Source organism: Thamnophis sirtalis, unplaced genomic scaffold, assembly GCF_051295495.1.
Source record: "Thamnophis sirtalis isolate CommonGarterSnake01/CBP01778 unplaced genomic scaffold, rThaSir2_p1.2 scaffold_6, whole genome shotgun sequence".
NCBI lineage: Eukaryota > Metazoa > Chordata > Lepidosauria > Squamata > Natricidae > Thamnophis > Thamnophis sirtalis.
The window spans coordinates 111,170,206-111,192,379 of record NW_028261386.1 but is presented as its reverse complement, the minus strand read 5'-3'; positions in this window follow the sequence as shown (position 1 = coordinate 111,192,379).

Below are 22,174 nucleotides of genomic sequence, written 5' to 3'. Positions count from 1 at the left end.
TGGATATCTTCTGCAATTGATATTTCTATTTTATTTTTAATTAACATTTAATCCCCCTTGGAATCGTGTAATCCTTGAAGCCATGTCTTATCGTGAAAGCACCGGTACGAACAGTGACCAGATAGATGAAGGATTAAATTAATAGTTTTTGCAGTGTATCAACTTCCTGAATAGTCCTTTCTGTAATTATTTCTTTCCCAAAAGAACTCAGCATTTTTCATTGCAATGTCTGAAAAAGATGTCTGCATGAGTACATACCCTGGATTGCAAAACATTTGTAGTGTTTACATGACAAAAGCTATGTCTGTGATTTTCATTTTAAGACATTTGTTGGTTGTCTGGATGAATACCTTTTGTGATTGTGAACCTGAGAATTAAAACAAAATTCTGCTCTGTTTGCCCTGCCCTCTTTCAGTAGTAGTTGTTTAAAAGAATATCCCTTTGTGGACTTCAAAAGCTGCTCACATGTATCTGCATTCCTTCCTTTTCAAAACTCCAATCTCTCCCTTCTGTATGTCCTCTTAGCTCTGCTCTTCATGGGTATTCTTTATGCACTGATGTTACTGGCTCTTTTTAACCAAAAGCAGACTGACAATTTTCTAACCTGAGCATTGGAAGCAAAGTTTAAAAGGTTTAACTCATAGAAAACCAACTCTATGTGTAATTACACAAAACCCTTCTTGACAGGCGATGAGCTGCTGCTGCTGTCCTTCCTTAAAAACTCTCAGAGAAGTCAGAAGAGAAGTAGTTTGTTTTAACACAAAGGGCTGGCGAATGCTTTTGTTTCATATCAGGAACCAATACATCAAGGAATTAGTGATGATGTTTTGTTTTTGTTAGTGTGGAAGTCAAGGGCCTTAAGATTGCCATGATTTCTGCAATCTATTTAAGATCTCTGACACTTTGTATAGAACTAGCTGGCATGGATTGGCCATCACAGCCTTTTAGGTGGCATATTCAAACAGCAGTGCTAAGTAGACTGGCATGCTTCATTGTACCTGTTTTTAAAAGTACTTTTAGACTGCCAGCCTTACTATAAAACAGATATATTAGTGCATGAAATATGGAGGTAGCTTTCCTGGTAATTTTCACGGACATATGGAAGAAAACTTGCTTAGTTCCTACTCTGCTGAATGGGGATTACACAGTTGTATTTGATTTGCTCCTACATATCAAGTCTACTCTTTTTCCTGTTTGCCACCATACAGTGGATTTAAAATCCTTTTCATCTTGTTTCATAATATGATAAAAATGTGCAGAAATTCCCATATAGAAATATTTTTAAGGCCATCAATATTTAGTGACTCTATTCTTGTACCAAAAATCTCTAGAAGTGACCAAGGATTTCTGGATATCTGTCTAAAGATGATCCTAATATTGCACAATACACACAATTGGGTCAATTATTTCAATAAAAATTTTCCAATGAACTGCTTTGCAATCAATGATTTCAAATTCTTTCAAAGTAATCCCACTGTATTTATTGGAACACTATGTTTGTGAACCAGTTCCAAGGAAGGAACTCTAGAGTAAGGAATACAAAAAGATAGGTGTATATAAGGTAAAATTTCAAATTATATTAACTCAAATAGCAAATTTCTTTATCAAAGTGCAGATTCACAAAGTTTAAGACCAGAGGTGGTATTTAGCAGATTCTGGCCAGTTCTGGAGAACCAATAATGGAAATTTTAAATAGTTAGGAGAACCGGCAAATACCACCTTTGACTGTCCCTGCCCCCATCTATTCTCTGCCTGCCAGCTGAACAGGAGGGAATGGAGATTTTACAGTATCTTTCCCCTACCATGCCCACCAAGCCACACCACGCCCACAGAATCGGTACTAAAAAATGTTGAATCCTACCACTGCTTGAGACATATAGTACCATGGTCTTGTGACAGAGTAGCTAAAGAATTCTCAACCTGTGGTGAATTATAAATATATAAAAAATAATTTAAAATTGTTTTATACACCACTCCAATCCAGAGACTCATGGCTTACAAATTGCCATATATAAGACAGACTTCAAGCAGTTTGAAAACAACACACAAGGACAAAAGTAAGGAAAAATCAGGAGTCTGGTAGCACTTTCTCCAACTAACACATTTTATTAAAAGTCCTAGGTTTTCATGAGCTGCAGCTCATTTCATCACTTCATTCACAGGGGCTAGACTGTTTTGGAATTTAAATTTGTGGTGAGATGAGGAGAGAAAGAGAAGATAGGTTGGTTATGCATATGTTATACCTGATATAAGTATTTATTAATTAATAATTATAATGTGTTTTTTTTAAGATTCCCTAAAATCTTTGGATAGATGTGAGTTCAGCTATTCGTCTCTCAGTGATATTATTAAAATCCCAACATGTGTCCATTAATTCTTTTGCACAGTTATTGTCCTATAAAGAACCCAAAAGGGCATTTGATGGCATGTGTCACATTAGAGGAAGCACTTATGAAGGCTCATCTAATCTAGCATATATACCTGTGATGTTGCTGTTGGTGTAGATGGGGCAAAAATCAGCTGGGTTTGTTGCAAAGTCTGGTTGGGATGTTACGGTCCTGTTGTTTCTTATTGCCTGTGAGAATCTGCTTCTGGTTCTGGTGGTTGTATGTAAATATGGACATGCCATCCAATGTATGACAAAATGCAATGTCATTCTATCAGTGTGAGCTATATTATTATTAAATTGTATTTCAGTGGTTTGAGCTGTAAATGATAACCAGTGGTGTCCTGTTTCTATGATCTGTCTTTTAATAAGTCCTTCCTGAGAAAAAGAATTGGCTCTATTTGTTTATCTATTGATCTTGATAGATGGATAGTCAGTCTCCTAAATGTCCGGTTTAATTCCATCAGTAATGTAAGTGCCTCAGAATAAATGTGGTTGTAGCAAATAGACTGGCTATAGCAAATGGATTTGGTGGTATGTTCTGGTGGAAGCTGGGAGAATATAGGTAATCTAGAGGTTTCCTATGTAATGTGATGTTTATGTGCCCATTGTGGTAATTTCAATGAAATGGAGTTGTTCCAGTGGTAAGTTTCTATTTATTTTACTACCTGTTCGCTCGTGCTTGCGCGATGCTTCTGCATATGTGCAAAAGCGTCTGGGCGGGTGGGCGGAGCCTCCCACCACCACCACTACCGGTTCGCCCGATCCAGGGCGAACTGGCAGAAACCCACCTCTGACTTGTTCTGCAGATAGTCAAAGCTGACAAAACCTATAATATGTATGTCAAGCAGTAGCTGCCACTTAGCAATAGCAGTTAGACTTATATACCACTTCATAGGGCTTTCAGCCCTCTCTAAGCGGTTTACAGAGTCAGCATATCTCTCCCACAGTCTGGGTCCTCATTTCACCCACCTCGGAAGGATGGAAGGCTGAGTCAACCTTGAGCCGGTAAGATTAGAACCGCTGAACTGCAGATAACAATCAGCTGAAGTGGCCTGCAGTACTGCACCCTAACCACTGCACCACCTCGGCTCTTCTTTTAAGACTGGTGGATAATTCTTTCCAAGGATGCATTTACAGCCCACACCCAGCTTTCCATCATCTCTCAGTGGTATTGGTATTGAGTCCTTCACCAGCTCAGCAGCCACTGTTTCTGTTTCAGTAGCTTTAAACAATACTATTGGGCAGCTCTCCATGGATATAATAAGGACATACAACTGCTTTGCCATACTTAGAGACACAGTGTAGGTTTGAATATGACTACTTAACCTGATATGGTCATATTTGTTCTGTTTGCACTAGCATTACACCAGAAACCCCTTGTGTTTTTTTAATCTGGAATTCCCCATTAAACCAAGAACTCCCTTGGATTGACAGGCCGAGGAGGATTATAGTGCAATGGTTAGAGTACAGTACTGCAGGCTACTTCTGCTGACTGCCAGCTGCCTGCAATTTGGCAGTTCAAATCTCACCAGGCTTAAGGTTGACTCAGTCTTCCATCCTTCCAGATGGTTAAAATGAGGACCCAGATTATTGGGGGCAATATGCTAACTCTATAAACCACTTAGAGAGGGCTTTAAAGCACAGTGAAGTGGTACATAAGTCTAAGTGCTATTGCTATGGTATGTATATGGGAAGAAAGAATGGAATGTAAGAACAATTTTGCCAAATTCCTTCAATCTCATCATATTCCAGAGGTCTTTTTCCCAGGCTTTTTTTTAATTCTCGACAGCAACAAAAGTTTTTGCTTGCATTATGTTCTAAGTTGTTATCTCCACCGAAAAATGTTAATTCAATAAAAAAGGATCCAATGGGAGTACTAAAATTGCTAAAATAAAATAAAACCGGGAGGCACTACAGCAAACATTCGCCAGCTGCACCGGCTGCAGCTCCGCCCCCACCTATTCGAAAGGTCAATAAAGCATTGAACAGAACTGCCCAGGTATCCTTAGGAAAATCAGGGATTCCATTAGGCATTATCTATTTGATGATACTGCTCCGTTCCATAGAAGGCAGAGAAAGTTTGGACACTTGTTCCCTACTCTCAGATCAGATCTCAGCTGCTCCAAGATATGAACTAGATCTAATTGGCGGCACCTATGTGGATTGGGCTCCTGTCACTTCAGACAAAGCCCAACTATGGTGGCTGTGAACTCAATAGCCAATTCTGACTCCCCTTAGAAAAAGCAAATTTAGGCAGTATCTCCAACCTGGATTGCCAACTCAGATGTACAAAGAAGTCCTTGCATCAGTTAACTGCAGAACAGTCACTCTAATCATTTGCAGAGTCTTCTGAATGAAAGTCACCAGCCCTTTCTTCCATGGAGTGATGCAGCACCTGTTGCTATAACACCTTAAGAAAAAAAGCAGAACAAAGCCATAGTGAACTCTGGTAAGAGAAGAAAGGAGCAGAAAACCAATCTTTCTAAGGTCAATGAATAATGGAAAGTAGTCTGGGTGGATACATGTCTGAAAACAGCTTAATGATAACTTCAATTGAAAGAGGAGATATATACCCAGAGGCAAAGCTGGGTAATCATGTGTGCTTTGCTGGAGAAAACCATAACAAGAAGATTAAAATCAAGAAGCTTACTGGAACACTTCTGGCCCAGATCATTCAAGCTGCATGCTATCTTCCCCAGCTTGGCCGTATTAGTTATGAGAAGTTATGCAAAGGGGGATGCTTGTGACAATGTTTGAGAACTGTTAAGAAAAATTCAAGCAAGCTGTTGAACTTACTCTATATGCAGTCTGCAATCTCACATCACTGCATAATATCTTGCCCACCACTTGTTGGTCCCTTAACACAGTCATCGCTATGTTACAATGTAGATCATAAGGGGGCTCATAAATTCCCTGAATTCTGTAATATTATTGCCCAGATGGATGCATCTCTGGGAAAGAACAGCCTTCTCCACATCCATCCAAGTCTCAGGAAGTTCAGCCTTCTTATCAAGGATAAAAGTGTTACTTATGGGTGTCAAATCATACATATTTGTATTATATTGCCAGCCTGGAAATAATAGCACAATACTTCCACTTTTCCAATATCCTTAGGAGATGGAGGCTTTCTAATTAAGAAGCTCTAGGAAGACCACTGCAAAAAAAAAAAAACCTCACCATTATATTAGCAAGAGCTAAGTTATCATGTGAATATGCTTGCATGACAACTCGAAATGGCAAAGTGACAAGTTGCCTAACATTTCAATCTGAAACTAAAAAAAATAAAAATAAACTCAGTCCCTGTTGTTAGTATGAATTGGTTTGGATTAATTCATTAAAGGTATAATTTTATAACCCTCTACTTGGAGAATGTAATATTTCAAAGTGCAGATAATTTGTCTCTCTTTTAATTTATGCTTTTGATAGGACACAAAGAAGCATCATATTACATGTAAAAATAATTCAGCTTAATTTTTAACGAAGCTATTAAACCTTGACCACATGCTTTAATGTTCATCAATCTTTCTATTCTGTCAATAGTGCCAATTCCAAAGCAAGGAATAATAAACATATTTATAATAAAAGGTTTTCAAGTGAGGAGTATTTATTTTCCTCCAAAACTGAACAGGAATAGATGATAGAAGGATAGGTAGGTAGATAGATGATGGATAACAATAAAACAATAAAACAGTAAAGATAATCTATAATTAAATAAAATATATAAATTCACTATATAAAAAAGCACAGATGTACAGTATTATTCTAGGCAGACATCTGCAAAAGAGGATTAATCCCTCTGCAAACTTACTGTGAAGCTGGACAGAACAATATGTATATTTGACTGGGATGTATGTATAGAGAGAGAGAAAGGAGGGGAAAAAAATAAAAAGAAAAGAAAGAAAATCCTCCATACAAAAATAGATGCACTCCCAATTGCTTCAAAGCAATTTTGGATCTAAAACATGTGTGCTACTATGTGAGAGAGAGATAAATATGTGTATAGTGAATTATGTGCAAACATGCTAGTGAGAGTGCAATCTGATATGACCAGACATTGCCTGAAACAAATCAATGGGGCAGAAAGGTTTTGAGTTGTGCTCAGCAAGAAGCCTTTCATTCATTTCCATAATTAAACCTCAAATGCCTTTATTTTGTACTGCCGTTCAATAAAACTCCCTACCAACTTGGAGATATACAGTACACTGAATTATAAAGGGCAACACTGGGATTTCCCTCTCCAGTAAAACACGCAGTCTTAGCTTCCCACCTTGCCACCGTTGGGCTTTTTTTTTTCAGTCCACAAAAGATCTAACACATTTTTCTTCTCTTCTTTGTGCACAGCCAAAGAAAGAAATGGGGAGAGAGAGTGGATGGGAAGAAACATTTGCTTTGCAAGTTTGCCCTTCTCCCTTCCTGCTCCATCTTGCCGGGAAAAACAGACAAACTCTGGAACAGGCGCACAAGTCAAAACAGGTTTTCACTATTCGGTAAACAGCTTGGCACAAAAGTCCATTGTGCCATGAGATAACTCGAAGAGATGAATGGATCTGGCTTTCACGGAGGAGACTGTTGGGCTAGCTTGTTGCAATTGGATCACTGTCTAGGCTTGAATTCCTTTATGGTTCATCAGGGCCAGTGGGTCCCCCTGAAAGTGTCATGATCCTCCCCCCCCCCTGCCTTCCCCAGGGCCAGATGGTGTCCTTTCGGAGGCCTTGCTCAATGCCCAGCTTTCCACATGTAAAACTCCTGGGAAAATGACCTAACGCACAGCTGCTTAGTGAGGCTTGAGCAGATCTTTAGAAACACTTCTGTCAGGGACAAGCAGATCATACCACTATCTGGAGGAAAAGAGGGGAGGGGAGGCAAAAGAAGGCAATCACCAGAAATGTGTTGATTATACACTCCCCTCCCCCACCACCACCCCAAAAATAAGACTCTGAATTGAGAACTTGCATAAGTAATATGATTCGTGCTATGATGTTGGTGGTTGTGATGATAGTAGTAGTAGTTATTACTAATGCTGCTACTATTGGGAAGGCCTAGGGGGGGAAAAGGTAATTTTTACAACAGAGTTTGATGGGCTGGGAAGGTCAGCTGTTTTTTACAGCAAGAGGTTTACCTTCCTTGAAAGCAGATGGCATGAATAAGAAAGTAGAATGTGGTGCGGAAGGGTCAGGAAAGGACAAAAAGTGAAAGATTCCCTAGATGGCTGCATGAAGCCTGTGGAGAAGGGAGGGCCCAGGATGTGAAAAGGGGCAAGGGAAAGTAGAAACTTTTGATGTATTAGGACTGTGTTTACCAATGAGCTGAATTATTCCCAGGAGGCAGGCAATATCGCAGGTGAAATGCTGAGAAAGCCAGAAGCCAACTGGTTTATTTTTCTTAAAAGAAATTAGAAAATTACATTTTCTAGACCAGTGGTTCCCAAACTTGGCAACTTTAAGACTTGTGGACTTCAACAAGCTCTGCTGGCTGGAAAATTTTGGGAGTTGAAGTCCACAAGTCTTAAAGTTGCCAAGTTTGGGAACCACTGTTCTAGACCAACAGAACTGTGAGAAAATTAAAGTAAGACTTTTGGTTAAAGGAATGCATGAGAATGTTTCAGTGCTGGCTATAGCTTTTGCATACCTTCATACTGTCAACTAATTAAGTGTTTAAAAAAACAGCAGAGAATGGTCTAAACCTACTTGATGCACATCTGTGCATTATGTTTTTATTTAATTTTATCTGTAGTTCCCATAGTGTTTATTATCTGATGCTCCTCCTTTCACTGTATATTTTTTATTTTTAGTAAAATAGTAGCAGTCCTTAAAAAAATATGGAAGTATATTAGCAAGACAGGTTGAAAGAAAGTGTTATCATGAAGGTTTGTGGGGTGTTTTTTTTTTTAATGAACTCTAAAGGTATTTTAGAAGCTGCCAGAAAAAAAAAACTTGTGGAAAAAAATTCCCTTCCAAATATCCACTATGGAACAACACAAATATTAAGGGAGAGACCCATTGACAGTGCTAGTTGTTGCTTTATGGCTGGGCATATCCATTTCAAGCAGGAAAGGATCTAATTGGAAACTCATTAAGTTTCTGCTATATTATTTGCACAATCTATATAGGAATAATAAAACTGGCTCCTTTTATGGATCTATTTTTTAATTTTTTTCTCTAATTAGGTGAGTATGTGCATATTCAGGGTTTGACACATGAGGAATTTAATATTTGACACAACAGCAAAATTATTGAGTAGCTAAAGTTGTGTAAGTGTTGATTGTATTATAGTTTATAGTGCAGTCCTATTGCAAAAAAAAGTCCTAGTCAATCAACATGATTTTTGAGAAGAGAGGGGTATAGCTTTAGTTGCTTAATATTGTAATTCATGGATTGAGATAAAGAATAGTTATCAAATAAGGTAAAATTAATTGTTTCTGCTTTTTTTCACTAATAGAACTTTAGCAGATCCAAATATATTGTGTTTATAAAAACTTGGGACAGGTGAGTAAGATAGCAGATTAAGTGTGAATATGTCGTAGTCATGTATATGAATGAAATTAGGCCTTCTCCTGCCTAGTATTTCCTTTATTGAAAATAAATAAAGCCATGACAAAACTTTTTAAAATATTCAAGTGTTAAAATATTGAGATCATTCATGTGTTAAAACAGAGCTTGTTAACCAGTATCTCTCCACATCGTCCAAACTATTAGTGTCAGCAGTCTCAACTAACATGACCAGTTGTAAGAAATGCTAGTTTCCTTGTGATATTAATGTGAGATAGGAAGAGGCTCTAATCCAGGGGTGTCAAACTCATGGCCCAGGGGCCGGATCCAGCCTGTGGGGTGCTTAGATTTGGCCCACAGGGCTGACCTGAAAACAGCAAAGGACCAATCCACAGTGCCTCTGCCAGTAAAAATGGAGCTCCATTTTCACCGGGAGAAGGTTGTAGGAGCCTGTCACAGCCAAAAATGGAGCTCAGGAGCCTGTTTTCACTGGCAGAGTGCTTGGGCCAGCACAGGTGCCCTGACGCAAGTGACATTGAGCTGGCCATGCCCACCCTGGCCACACACACCCCATCCCCCCAAGGTCAAGCACAACCCTGATGCGGCCCTCAATGAAATCAAGTTTGACACACTTGCCCATAGGAACTATGCATTGAGGCTTTGCACAAATAATGGGGTAAACTGCAAATTAAATTTATGGCAAAAAAAATTACCCAAACATATAACTCTATTCATTTTCATAGAATGTCCATCCAAGTTCTGTGCAAATTTAAAAACTAAGCTGCTAGTCATCTGCCTTATTAGAATAAATTGTTAGCAGTTCTGAACAAATAAACCTGATAGGCTTTGGTTTAAATTTTATTATCTTTAACATAGTTCATTAATCAGTATCATGACCCATTTGGGAATGCAGGAGTATAAAATGCAGCTATTAACTAACAGAATGATAAGTCGGTCAACCTTTGCAGATTATGAGCTTCTATAAGCAGTATCGCCAATTCTTAAGGCCAGCATTTCACTGCCCTTGCTCAGAAATCTAAAGAAGTAGGAAGATGCTAAAGCTACAAGGCTCATAAGGCTACTTTACAATAGTCCTTGTAGCAGGTATCTTTCTTACACAATTGGAAGCGTGAGTCAAGAGGAACCTGGAAATAGGAACCAGGAGATTAATGATAAATAAGGAACTCTGAAGCTGCCAGATCCAAAAACAAAATAGGAAATCAAGGAGAAATCCAAAAAAGGGGTTAAAGGCAAGTCCAGAAGTCTATGCCAAGCAATGAAGCCAGAAACCAGTGCGGGTACATTAAAGCTAACAAGGTTTAACTCATACAGGAAGTCTTTTATTGTCTTTCCTGCCAATAATTCCTAATGAATTTAGGATCTTAGCTCATGTAATGCTAAAGCAGAAAGAAAAGTCACTGTTTTTTACACAACATAGTTTTACAAAATTCATGTTTGAGCCAAACCATTTTTTTTTCCTTTCTGACACAGAAGAAGTGATGCCCTTTCTTTCACTGGAGTCAACATATAGAACTAACCAAAGACAGATGCAGAAAAATTCATGAAGAATATTCTCCTTGTTCTATGAGACATAAAATGCCTGTAGAAACTCTTTCCATTTCTGCAGAACAAGCAAGAAGATTGCAAAGTATATTAGCAACGTTTTCTCATTCATAATATACCCAACATATGCAGCTGCAATATTCTGTCTAATACCAATGACCACGTCTGATAAAACTTGTGACAAATATGCTGTAACTGCTAGCACGTTAATAGAAGTTGTAGTCAGCTGATTGATTTTTAGCAAATGTTGGTGTCGTACAACACTGACCATCTGGTTGAACAGAGAGCTGCTGGTTTCCCAATTTAGGGTTACATTGGAGGAAAGAGGAGAGCTAGCTGTAAGTTTGTTTCTCCATTTAGCTTCCAAAATTTCCTGTGTGCCAAACTTACGTATGGGATGATCCTTTGTTATATGCAGGACATACTGATAGCACATGGCATTCACTGTTAAAAGATAATATTTTGTTTATATGTACTTTACAAAAGCAAAGCATTTTGTTTGTAAAAAAGATTTTAAAATAATATGATTACAAAGTTTTGTGAGTTAACATTCTAAGGGATCAAAATTTTAAACCTTTACCATTGTGAGAATTAATCCCCAACCAGTCTGGATTGCGTTAAGAAACCTATCCAACACAATAAAAAAAAAAAAACCTCAAATCACCTCAGGTAGCATTTTGTTTTGACACCCCAGCCTAACTTCTGAGGGGTTTTTTGTTGTTTGGAAACTTGCCGGTTATTGATTTTACCATTTGCTTGACATTTCACACAGCACTGCCTCACTTACAGAAAGCGTTCAGCATTTATCCAGGACTGTGATCTGTCATAAAGTGAGATGACAAGCCATAAAATCCTAAGGGGTGAAAACACTTTGGTGAGATGCTGTCCAACCTGGATGCAATATGTCTGTGTTCAGATAATGCATGCTTTACAAAAAAAAAAAAACACCCCACAACAAATTTTATTATTTATTTATTCCATTTTTATCCTGACTTTCTACTCTGGTGAGTACTCAGCTAAGCAATGCTGTCACAGCCAGAAAACCATTATTTCAATTACCCATGTGGCTAGAAATCGCAACCTTAGGTAACAGAACTTCAGCTCAGAAATAGAAGAAATTACAAATTAGATTTTAAGGAGTTAGGAGTGTGTATTTCACTTTCCCCAGTGGTCATAGATTTTGAATAAACATTTGGTTTATCCTTTTCTATGTTAATCTGTTTCCCTTTTTTTCTTTTTTAACTCAAGCATAAGAATAAACTTTTATATGTGCCTGTTCTGACCTCTTTGTCTCTTTTTATATACAATTTTTCTTCTCATGTATTTCGGTATGACACGTATATACATGTATTTTGGTATGATGACTTTACCAGGAGGCAACATAAGATAACTGCCTCAGGCATCAGATCATGTAACAACTAGGCAAATTGTATTACTGTTATTGCATTTATACCAACAGGAATAAGTGGGGGTGGGGGTGGGAATTGCTTATGGGATTTTCTGACTCATTGGAAAACAATTGGTTGACCTTGGATGCTACTCAATGTAGCTTGGGAAAATGCCTTTGTTTTTTGATAGCAGACTATTCCTTAGCAATCTTCTTGAATGTCATTTTTCCAACATGTACAACAGCCCAACTACATGCTACTTGAGGATCACCCTTTTCCAAAAGTCTCCCCTCCACTCAGTCTAGCACACAGGGCATGCTGCAAATCCCATCAGCCAAAGAGTGTCACCTGCTGGAGACTAGAAGATGGGCCTTTTCTGCAGTAGCCCCTGCTCTATGGAATATCTTCCCCTTAGAGAAGAGAATAGTCCTAAGCCCGATAGCCTTTCCTAAGGCTTTAAAAAAACTTGGCTGTGTTCCTGAGCCTGGAACACTGAATGTGTTAAGAACCTAGTCTTGGTTTAACTGTTAATTACCTTAGTTGCTGTGTAATTTTTTTAAAAAAATGTTTTATTGTTTTTATAGTTTTGAAATTGTAAGCTGCCCAGAGTCATTGATTGATATGGGTGGCTATAGAAATTAAAATAAATAGGAAAGAAAGAAAGAAAGAAAGAAAGAAAGAAAGAAAGAAAGAAAGAAAGAAAGAAAGAAAGAAAGAAAGAAAGAAAGAAAGAAGAAAGAAAGAAAGAAAGAAAGAATGAAAGAAAGAAAGAAAGAAAGAAAGAAAGAAAGAAAGAAAGAAAGAAAGAAAGAAAGAAATTGTATTCATGCCATTCAGGGGAATGCCACAATAGTGAGCACATTTGAAGCCCTGTCCCTTGTACATATGTACATACGTATGAAAGGGTTAGACTCTGATTGCAGTGTGACACTCAGCCTCTTGATTTTTTTGCACAGATTTTTCTGTGGGCACATACCACAGATGCTTCTGTTCTCATTGGAGAATATATGAAGCAAAATTTAGCAAATGACAAAAACTGAAGAATTTTTCGATTTCTCGTGTGCAAACAAGTATGAATCAAGTCAGTTGTATTAAAATGTAAACCTAAGTAACATCTTTGCCATCCCTCGTAAGTCCTCTTGGAGATTCTATAGGCTAGGTTCATATTGTGGTATATTAAGGAAAACGGGACAATTGGCTGTCAAACAGATCATCACCAGTTGACTAACTCTAGCTCGTATGGAGGGATGCCGGGTGAGAATTACTGCCAAAAATTAATGTTAGACTGTCACTTGCTTCTCTATGCTTTGTTCTGTTGTTTTTTTAAAAAAGCTCTACAATACAAACTATATGCCGTTCCTTAAAAGTTTAAATATGCTTTTTTTCCTCATTAAAGTATTTTGATCACTAAGATATTTTCCCGGGAGACTAGGCTCCAAGGCTTTGCATATGTTTAAGAGCTGTCTCTTGTAACAGAAGGTGCTTATTTGTGATAACGGGTGTTTCTCCTGCTGAGCTGGTCAGATGCTGTCAGACTTTTCCATAGAACTAACCTTCTGTCTCCTTCCTTTCATGGCCAGAGTAACATTTTGTATGGACACAAAGAAACGATTCCTTTCCTTCATCAGAACAGACCCTCAGTCCTAGCACCTCCCTTTCAACCTTTGCTCTTTTCTCAATTTTTATTTTCCCTGTGGGACACCAATGTAACACATGTCCTAAGCCAACCTATGTAAAATACATTGCCAGAGTTTCATTATAGCCGGTATGCAATGAATTCAGAAAGGGACTTTCTGAATTGTGAAGACCGAGAATATTCTGAAAAGATCATTATGAGGGAATTAATCTCTTACCTTAACTTGTTATTGGGGATAATTTTCTCCCATGTCCAAAGCTTCTCCCATTGCAAATCCATAGGGCAGAAATAAGAAAATGCTTCTGAAATCTTACCAAGAAAACTGTAAGGACCTATCAAGGCAATTGCCAGGAATCAACAATAACTCAAAGACGCACACATTGAAAAAAATATTACAGTCACAAAATGTGGGTACTAGAAAGACTGAATATTGCATACATTCCAACATCAATATATTTATAATATCTTTCAGGTTGATTGGTCTCAAAGTACAATGCTGCCTAAATATTTAGAAACTAAAAAATATTGTTCCATGTATCCCAAGCACTACCGACCTTTGCATGAAAATGCTTTAGGGATGATCAGTCTGTCATGATTGTTGAAACCCTGAGTGGCATCTATGTTTTGTGATGACCAGTTGGCCAAGCACATAGGTCTTATGATTGGTTACAATCTGACCAGGCCATGGATTTCCTGTCCCTTCTCCACATGTCGTTCTTCTTGCTATCTAGGTAACATGAAACTACATGCCTGCAGAAGTAGATGCTTAAAAAAGGATTCAAAGAATCAGTGATTATGTTCCTTCGTAGCCAGTCTTACTACAGTAAATGAATGTGCTGTAAATATTAATGGGTTTGCTCCCTCTTGCATCGTTCCCACAACTAATGCAAGGATGCAGCAGCAGCTTGAAGGGGCATTTTTAAAAGCTTTGAAATATATCCATTGGCAAATCTGGTGCAAGTTTTTAAATTCACCAGAATAAAGTAGGAAAACCTATCTTGGATTATGCCACGCATGGTGCAGCAGACAAGTTAAATGTTTACAGATGCTTTATCTCTAGACTGTTCCCTGCGCATACAAAAATGAACTCTTCAAGAAGATAAAGCTATGCCTTATTATGACTGTGTGTACAGAGAGGTTTCTTTTCATACGATGATATTTTATTTATTTATTTATTATTATTGTTTTATTTATTTATTATTTACTTTATTTATTTATTTATCAGGCATATGGCAATACGAGGTGATTGAAATATATAACCCACCTTTCTCTATAGCTTTAAGCATGACATCCAGCAAAAGCTTTGCCTCTTCAATCTGCTGATTGTCTACTTTGGCTTTGCATACATTACCCCTCCATCCAAAAGGGGCAAATGGCCTGTTTGTATAAAGTGAAAGGCAGTTTTGGCTTGAAATTTCATAACTCGGCAACCGCATCTTTCCCTTGGAGCAAAACAGGGTCTCTCCTCCACCTCCGCTTCCTCCCCCGCTTTGTTTCTTTCTCATTTCCTGGCCAGATTATGTTTGGTCTGTGTGTAAACACTGTGTAACTGCCACCTTCTTCCCAGGCTTTTAATGAGAATGCGCTGGATGATCAGGTGCATGCACTCCACTGTCATTTGCAGCCTGACCCGTGGGTCAGAGGTGATTTGGGCAGGCTCTGGGATGCATACAAATCACATCCTCTTGTCTGTCTGTTTTGTTGACTGGTTCTCCTCAGGGTCATGGCTACCTTAAGTAGTGACCTAAAGGATAAAGTGAGCCCTGTCTGAGCTGTAAAACTTTGACTTTGGACCAATTGCATCTGACATAGAGCAGCATGAGGTTTGGTTTAGCCTTTGGATTCAGAACAAATCATTGGCCATCAAAAGCTGACATGCATCTTACAGAATATCTCCTCCTCTCCCACAGCTATATATTTTCCTGCAGCAAGTAAAGGAAGTTTCAAGTTTTGGCCAGCGGCTTTCCCAATGCATTGCCATATCTGTTTTGTCAAATTATCTCTAAAAGGTAGGGATATGATTTGGACATAGATCAGTGCTTTTCTATCCATTAACTTCAGTGGGGAAGGGGTTGAACAGGTGGATTTAATCTCTCCTTGAAATCAGTTTGAATAGGTTTGTAGGTTTTTGTAGGTTTTATTAATATTTGTAGGCCGCCCTTTTCCCTGAGGGGACTCAGGGCGGCTCACAGAAAACCAAGGGAGGGGGAATACAACATTAAGACGACAACATATAATAAAATCAACACCATACATTCAGTATTCGGGCGGGGTAACGGTCCTTATCCCCAGGCCTGACGGGCGAGCCAGTTCTTCAAGGCTATGCGGAAGGCTTGGACGGTGGAGAGGGTACGAATCTCCACGGGGAGCTCGTTCCAAAGGGTCGGGGCTACTGCTGAGAAGGCCCTCCTCCTTGTAGTTGCCAGCCGACACTGGCTGGCCGATGGAATGCGGAGGAGGCCCAGTCTATGCGATCTTATAGGTCGTAGGGAGGTAATCGGCAGAAGGCGGTCTCTCAAGTATCCAGATCCACTGCCATGTAGGGCTTTATGGGTGAGTAATAGCACCTTGAAGCGCATCCGGAGATCGACAGGTAGCCAGCGCAGCTCGCGGAGGATAGGTGTTATGCGGGTGAATCGGGGTGCACCCGCGATCACTCGCGCGGCCGCGTTCTGCACTAACTGAAGTCGCCGGATGCTCCTCAAGGGCAGCCCCATGTAGAGCACATTGCAGTATTCCAGCCTAGAGATCACAAGGGCCCGAGTGACTGTTGTGAGTGCCTCCCGGTTCAGGTAGGGTCGCAACTGGCGCACCAGGCGTACCTGGGCGAATGCCCCCCTGGTCACAGCCGCTAAATGGTGGTCGAATGACAGCTGTGGATCCAGGAGGACTCCCAGATTGCGAACCCTCTCTGAGGGGTGTAAAATTTGACCCCCCCAGCCTGAGTGTTGGAATGTTGGCCAAATCTTTGGGAGGGAAACACAACAGCCACTCGGTCTTTTCTGGGTTGAGCACAAGCTTGTTAATCCTCATCCAGTCCATGACGGCCTCAAGACCCCGGCCCATCACATCAACCGCTTCATTGATTTGGCACGGGGCGGACAGATACAATTGGGTATCGTCCGCATATTGATGGTATCTAATCCCGTGCCTGCGGATGATCTCTCCCAGCGGTTTCATGTAGATGTTAAATAGTAGGGGGGATAAGACCGAACCCTGCGGCACCCCATAATTTAGGGGCCTTGGGGACGATCTCTGCCCTCCCACTAACACCGACTGCGACCTGTCCGAGAGGTAGGAGGAGAACCACCGTAGCACGGTGCCTCCCACTCCCACCTCCCGCAGTCGTCGCAGAAGGATACCATGGTCGATGGTATCGAAAGCCGCTGAGAAGTCAAGGAGGACCAGGATGGAGGGATGTCCTTCATCTCTGGCTCTCCAAAGATCATCCATCAATGCGACCAAAGCGGTTTCTGTGCTGTAACCGGGTCTGAAGCCTGACTGGAAGGGGTCTAGATAGTTTGCTTCCTCCAAGGACCGTTGGAGCTGGAAGGCCACCACCTTCTCAACAACCTTCCCCAGAAAGGGGAGGTTGGAGACCGGGCGATAGCTGTTAAGAACAGCTGGATCCAAGGATGGTTTCTTCAGGAGGGGTCTCACCACCGCCTCTTTCAATGCGGCGGGGAAGTTCCCCTCCCGAAGGGAGGCGGTTACAACCGCCTGGATCCAGCCTCGTGTCACCTCACTGCAGTTAACAACCAGCCATGAGGGACACGGATCCAGAACACAGGTGGAGGAACTTACAGCTCTCATGGCCTTGTCCACATCCCCGGGGATAACGTCCTGAAACTCCAGAGCTGTTCTACTTGGTCCCCCTGTGCCTCGGCTGGAACTGCGGGTGTGGAGTCCAAGTCCGACCGAAACCGAGCAATTTTGTCCGCTAAGAATTGGGCATATTCTTCAGCTCTGTCCTGCAGGGGTTCCCCCGTCTCCCTTTTGTTTAATAGGGAGCGGGTTATCCTGAACAGGGCGGCTGGGCGGGACTCAGCGGATGCAACCAGGGAGGCTATGTGTGATCTTTTAGCTGCCCTAAGTGCCCTAGTATATTCCCTGGTGCAGGTGGTTACCATTGCTCGGTTCGATTCGGACTTATCGGACCTCCAACGGTGCTCTAGGCATCTCCTCCGGCGCTTCATTTCCCGGAGCTCCTCGGTGAACCAAGGAGGCCTCCGGGATCTGCCGCCTCGGAGGGGCCGCAGTGGCGCAATCCGGTCGAGGGCCTCTGACGCTGCCAAGTGCCACGCAGCAGCCAGAGTCTCCACCGGACTGTGGGCGAAAGTGTCAGGAATAACCCCAAGCTCTGTCTGGAACCTTGATGGCTCCATAAGACGCCTGGGGCGGAACCACCTGGTCAGTTCCTCCTCCCTACAGTGGGGGTTTGGCCTCCGGAAGTCGAGCCTCAGCAGGCAATGGTCTGACCACGACAGGGGTATGATGTCACTCCCCCTCAGACCAAGATCATAAATCCACTGCTCCGAGAGAAATACAAGGTCAAGCATGTGTCCCGCTGTATGGGTTGGGCCTCGAATTACTTGGGTCAAGCCCATGGCTGTCATGGAAGCCATGAACTCCCTCGCCCCATCAGAGTTTTCACCGAGCGATGGCAAATTAAAGTCCCCCAGGACCATCAACCTAGGGAACTCAATCGCCAGCTCGGCTACCGACTCGAGGAGCGAGGGGAGGGCTGCTGCAACGCTGTTGGGAGGCAGGTACGTTAGCAGCAAACCCACTTGACCCTTGAGGTCCAACTTTAGCAGCAAAGACTCACACCCGACAATCTCCGGAGCAGGGACCCTGCGAGGAACTAACGACTCCCGGATAACAGCGGCCACACCCCCACCCCTTCTCTGGGCTCTCGGCTGATGCAGCACCTGAAATCCTTCTGGGCACAGCTCTACAAGGGGGACTCCTCCCTCTGGGCCCAGCCAGGTTTCAGTAATACATGCCAGGTCTGCCCTCTCGTCTAAAATTAAGTCCCGGACGAGAGGAGCTTTATGAACAACAGACCTGGCATTTAGCGACAACAGCCTGAGACCAGGGTCCTGACTACTCGCGCCATCTGGTCTTGGAGTGGGACTCCCAGGGCCGGAAGGAGGGATCTCTGTAATGTAGCGAACCCTCCTTCCCCGGTAATGGCCTGCCCTGAAGTCCCCGCCGTATCTGCCCCTCCCTGTTACGACCGCAATACCCCGACCCTCTCCCGTGTCTCTAGTCCCCCCAACCACCCCTCCAGCCCCCGCAACTCCCGGCAGGTCCTCCGAATCACACATACTCATACACTCCCCCAAACAGTCCCCACGTAATCGTTAAAAACACAAAATATACAACAATATAATCATAAAAAGTGGGACATTCATTCATCTCATACATACCTCATGCATAGCCCGTACAAAGGAAGAAAGAAGAAGAAAGGAAAGAAAGAATAAAAGTTAAAATAGTTGCGCAATTAATTAAAAGTTTTTAGGTGCGAGTTCAGATCGTTGCTATCAACTGTCCATCTGTTGCCCAGACCAAAGTGTCCTTCTGGGGATAGAAACCAGTAGTGATGATGGTAATAGTCAGGGCTGAGACAAACAGGATCACAAGCCCTAGGTCTATGAGTGAGGAAAATCTGGTAGGCGAAGTCCCGAGCGGCAGGGAACCAATGTTGGTAAAATGGGCAGCGTTAATAGAGAGAGTAGTGTTGGTAACCAAGGCAGCGTTGGTAAAAGAGACAGTGCTGGAACAGGGGACTATATTGCTGGAAGAAATAGTAACAGTACCAGCAGCAGTATTGGTAAAAGGGACAGCATTGGTGAGGGGAGTAATGTTGTTAAAGGCAATGGTGTCGCTGTAAAGCCGAGTTAAATATGGAGGGGAGGGGCATCCGGAAAAGGCTCCAGCCACGGCATGTCCAGTCAGCCGCCCGCTTTGCCTAAATCGGACAAAGCCCCCGTTCGAATTTCCCAGCTCCAACCAACGATGATAAATCCTCAGCCCAGCCAAAGTCACCATAAAAACCCCCAGTTCTCTGAGCTGTCCGCCACTCTGTCCACCGAGCTGTTCTCCAGGCTTCAAAGTTTGTAAAGATAAAAATAGGGAAGGGGCCAGAGAACCCCTCCGTTGCCGAAGCCGCCGCGCCACGTTCTTACTCGTCTCCGCTCCCAGTGCCACCATGGAGCTGCTGCGCTTATCGCCTAGGGTGCCCGGCCACCGCTGGGACCGCCGGAGCCACCATAAAACGCTCTTTGTCGCCCCCTCCTCCACCATGACCATGCGGCCGCCGCGCCCGCCGCGGCCGCCGCGCCCGCCGGCAAGGACGCCCAGCCGCGTTGAAGAGTTTAAAATCCCGGCTCGGCCGAAGGCGTCGGTATCCCTCAACTCGTGGCTCGTACAGGTCCTCCGAGTTTCTGTCATCCCGGAGGACCCTGGTGAGGGCGGTAAGAGGCTAATTCCACGGGCTCCTAGAGCTTTTTTCGCCAGGTCTTCTACGACGAAGGAGCCCTGGCCGCCATTCCAATTCTCTCCAATAGTTTGGATCGTATTGTGAATATTTCCACTGGCAGATTTGGAGGAATGTAGGAGGCTCTTTAAACCTGATCATTTTTGTTTTGTCTTAAGAAATAAATTAAGGCTTTTAGTGGAAGGCTTCTAAGCTTTTACAAGGATGCAAAATAAAACATTTCTTTTAAAGCCAAAATGATATCTTGAGTGCATCATTTTACAACTTACATCACTAAGACGTTTTACCCTGGATAGATTATATGTATGATATGAATATTGTAAATATATTAAGTAGGAAATGAGAATCATATAAGAGGCTGAAACTAATATTCAGAAATCAGCATCCTGAAACTGTGAGAACATGATTGGCACCGTGCAGTGTTTCTGAAGAGAATCAAACACAGAAATCTAAATAATGCAATGTATATAATTTATTTCATGGGAAGTGCCACAATATATTCTGGTCCTGTTATTGCTCTTTAATGTGTCATGTGCTTTTTTGTGTGTGCTGATTATTATCACCAAGTCAGGAATCTTATTGTCAGAATTCCAAGTAATTTATACCTGGATTCACATGATTAAACTTTGTATGCATTCATGCATGGATGTCAAAACTTACCAATGAGAACAATCTACTTTGTGAAATAATAGACTTTCTGGAAGCTGAACAGCTAAACTTATCTGCCAATGTTTCAGATCAGGGATTAAATACCTAACTCCTAGCACAATGGGATAGCCCTAAAAATAATGAATCGAGAAGTCCCATCTCAACTAAGAAAGAGTTCCACCAATTGGGAAAGAAAAGGAAAAATTGCAGCATTTTAGTTCCACCAAAACCACGTGACTTGAGGAAACAATAGGGAATTGATTCACTCTGTATAAATCCTTGTCAGACAGGTTTTTCAGTCTGAAAAAAAGCTTCACGGATTGAGAATGATTTATTTATATGCTACCTATTTATTTTTATAAATAACTCAACATGGTGAACATAACCAACACATCTTCCTCCTCCATTTTCCCCACAAGAACAACTGTATGAGGTGAATGGGCTGAGAGAGAGTGCTTGGCCCAAAGCCACACAACTGGCTTTTATGCTTAAAGTGGGACTAGAATTCACTGTCCTGGTTTTTAGCCTAATGCCTTAACCACTAAACCATGGGTGTCAAACTCACAGCGTCACGTTGTCATCACATGATGTATCATGACATTTTCCCCTTTGCGGAGCTGGGGTGGGCATGGCCTGTGCGTGACACATCCAGCCCGCAGGCCATCAGTTTCACACCCCTGCACTAGACCATACTGGACCAAACATAATAAATTAATAATAATAATACTTTTGATTACAGTAAAATTGAGTCCATTAATGAAAGTAAAATATATTTCTTTAAGTCTTGGGAGAAATACAAATATTTCAAAATTTGGGATGGAGAATTTATGGCTTAACATATTCATGGATCAAAAATAAACTATAATCTGCTATTTAGCACATCGCTGATTTTCTACCAGTTGAACAGGGTGGGTTACAACCGGTACGCCCTGGTAATGGCATACCGGTGCCTGCCGGGAGCATGGGTACTGTTCCAGTCCAGTGCTCCAGTGGGCCTACCCACCTGCCCACCATACTTACCTGTATTGGAGCTCTTCGGGGCTTCCGCGCATGCACATGGAGCATATGCCGCCTGTGCAATGCTCTGCCAAGTAGCTGGAGCATCGTGGAGCATCACAGGAGATAAGGATGCATGTGTGCACTGTGCATGTTCATGTGGAGGACGCCGGACTCCGTTGCACTGTACCGGTTGCACCAGGCTCCGGAACCCCCACTACAGTGAAATAAATGTAATACAAAGGCAAAATGTCAAAGCATATTCACTATTAAGGAGAGCCTCAAGAGCAGCATCATAAAATCATGTTTAAGTTTTAATAATATAAGGAAAGATCTCTGTCTTCTTTTTATTAATACTAATTCACTGCATTAATTGCATTTCCACTTTGTTTTTCTTGTAAAAATAGGAAGGGAATATATTTCTTGTAAATGTGTTTTTATTTTTCCATTTTCATTTCGTACAGTCACATATATACTGTGCATAACTGGGGCTGTATAACATTAAACAATAAACACAGCCATTCCTCTTGTCAACAATACCCCCAAAAATAGAAACCCAATGTA